The following is a 2,999-nucleotide window of genomic DNA, read 5'->3' as shown; positions in this document are numbered from 1 at the left end:
TTTATTTTTCCTAACAAATTTATCATGGACAAGTTATTAAAGTGTGTTGACAATCCCTTTCTAAGTTAATACATGTTATTTATTAAATAAAAAAATATTTTTATGCTTGGCTAAAAATATTTGAAAATTTATTTTTTGAAAAAGTACAATTTGACTCTACAAATATTAATGATACTAAATAATGAAAACTGAGAGTAACTCCCTTTCACATTTTCTTATGATGAATTTTTTGAAAAAAAAAATAAGATTATTAATTTCTTATGGAATTTAGAACAAAATAAGAAATTTAACATGAAATATTAGATCGTCATACACATTTAAGAAATGTCAGCATAAATTTCTTAACATATATTTTTAGGAAAAAGAAACTAATAAAGTTAAAAGAAATTAGTAACTTTTTAATTTCTTTTGTATAATTTAATATGAAGGAAAATAATTAATCTAAATTTTGTGAAGGATATTTTAGTAAACAAATAATATATTTTTGCAAACAATATATTTTTACAAATAATGCACTACCTATTATTTTTAGTGCCACAAACCAAACAACCGCTAAAAAATAATACCAGGATAACTTATCCACTAATCCCAACATAACTTATCCAAGCATGACTAATCTCGACATAACTTTTTTTCAAACAAAATGACCCCTAAGGCTTTAATTCTCCTTGGACATAGAGAAAATGGCAAAAAAATTGGTGGGGCTGAAATAAATGCCTTGCGGTTACCACTAAAGCGACATAGGGTCGCCTAAACGACCCCTAATATTTGGCCAACCTCTGTTAAAATGACGTACTCTTTAGCGATTAGACCTCCTCTAAAGAGGCATAGGAAGGACTAGCCTTGGTTACTAAATTGACTGACTGGTTTGCTAAAGCAGCCTCCACTCAAGAGGTCAAAGGTCTGCTTAGGTAAATGCACCAGTTTAGTCCATACACCAGCTAAACTTAGATTTTGCCAAGTTTTCCCCAATTCTTTAGGATACATTCAGAATCTTATGGACACAAACAAACTATACTACCCAATCAAAATCGATATTCCAAAAACAATGGCACCATCAAAATTTCCACTAAAAATTATTTCAATGAAATATTGGCCCAACACCCAAGGCCGACTTTTACCAAAATTTGTCCAATAACCCGAAATGATTTTGGAAGCTTTAGGACCAAAATCAAAGGTCCCCTTAGCCATAACTCAACAGTTTGGAGCTGATAGAACTATAAAAATTAGGATACGAGGTTGTTAACCTAAAGTTTATGCTCAATAGCAAATCCTTACCAGTAAAGACTTTAAAATTATCTCTAAAAAGCAAACAAATAGCCCAATAACTGAACTGTTAGATCCATCAAGTCTCAAATGTCTTGACTATAGGAAAGCAATAAGTGACAAAAAAGTGCGGAAAATTAAGAAATGACCTAGAGGTTCATTACAATATCCACTACTAAAAGGACTTTTATCAGCAAAAGTATAGGGCTACAATGTACCTGATGCCTCAAATACGTAAGGATACTAGGATTGCATCTCAATCAAGATTTCCTAAGTAGCCTCCTCTACTGGGCGGTGTCACCACAAAATGTTGACTATAGGAATCTCCCTAGAGCTCAATTCCTTATATCCCTAGCTAATATGAGAATCTGTTCCTCTATGAAGGTTAACTTCTCATTAAACTGAATTGAGTCCCACCGAAGCACATGTGACTCATCAAGGATATAATACCATAACATAGAATCATAAAGAACTTGATTAACAACATCAAACTCTAGGGGCAATTCAAACATATAAGACACCTCTCCAACTATGTCAAGCATCTAAGAAACTCTAATATATCTGTGGTCGAGCTTGCCTTAACTTACGAACATCATCACGCCCTTCCTAGATGATACTTTAAGGAATACCTGATCACTAACTCCATACCTAATGGAACTAAGTCTAGGATTTTCATAAACCTTCTACATACGCTAAGTTGCACTCAACGTATCACAAATTTCCCTTACTTTGTCCAATAACTCTAAAAGTAAGTCAGAGGCCAAACATTAGAGGTATTGATCCATCCTATTAGAGATCGATAACGCCTAACATATAGTGCCTCAATTAGTGCCATATCAATACTCAGATAGTAGATATTATAATATGTGAACCTTTCATTGTTATGTGTTGCTCCCACTGGCCTCCAAAATCTAAAACACAAGCTTGGAGCATATTTAAAAGAATCTGAATAGTCTGCTCTGATTTTTTATGGGTCTAAGCGTGAAAAGTCAAAATGATAAGATATTCTTGGGTACCCAAATCCTCCTGTAAGACCATCTAGAATCTAGAAGTGAATATCGAGTCCCAATTTGAAATATTAGATATAGGTTCTCTATGTAGGCAAACTATCGGACTATAGACAGGGGCTAACCTCTTAACACCAAAGGACATCTGAACAGAAAGAAAATATTTCAATTTCTCAATAATTCTACAATGACACAAATGTTGCTAGAACCACAAGTGGTGTAAGGCATACCACTTAACATAGACTATGGTGATCTGCTCGCGCTTCTACTCTAGAATGGGCAATCTCTGAATCAGGCCACCAGACATCTGGTGCTTAACCTTCACCTGATAATAATATAGACAATAAGCTACAAATTCTACTACATCTTCTTTCATGACACTCCACTAGTTATATCTCCTCAAATTCCTATACATCATAGATTTTTCCAGGGTGAATAGAGTATCTGGAGCTATTAGCCTCACGTAAAATTATTTTAATCATATCACCAACCCTTATAACACAAATGCGGTCATCATAACAAATAATACACTTAGAATCCATGGTATCACTCTGAGACTTACCTCTTAGAACCTGATTACAAATGACACAAAGTCTGTTGTCCTCAAACTGATGGCTCCATATTTGCTCGAATAAGGCAGACCTAGCCTTACAACTAATAGCAATCCTCCTGAAGTCTAAAATATCAAGTCATACCATAAACTTGACCAAGGACTATATGTTCCAT

This window comes from Capsicum annuum, chromosome 4 (genome assembly GCF_002878395.1).
Source record: "Capsicum annuum cultivar UCD-10X-F1 chromosome 4, UCD10Xv1.1, whole genome shotgun sequence".
Lineage (NCBI taxonomy): Eukaryota > Viridiplantae > Streptophyta > Magnoliopsida > Solanales > Solanaceae > Capsicum > Capsicum annuum.
The sequence above is the reverse complement of the archived record's forward strand: the minus strand, read 5'-3'. Positions refer to the sequence as shown.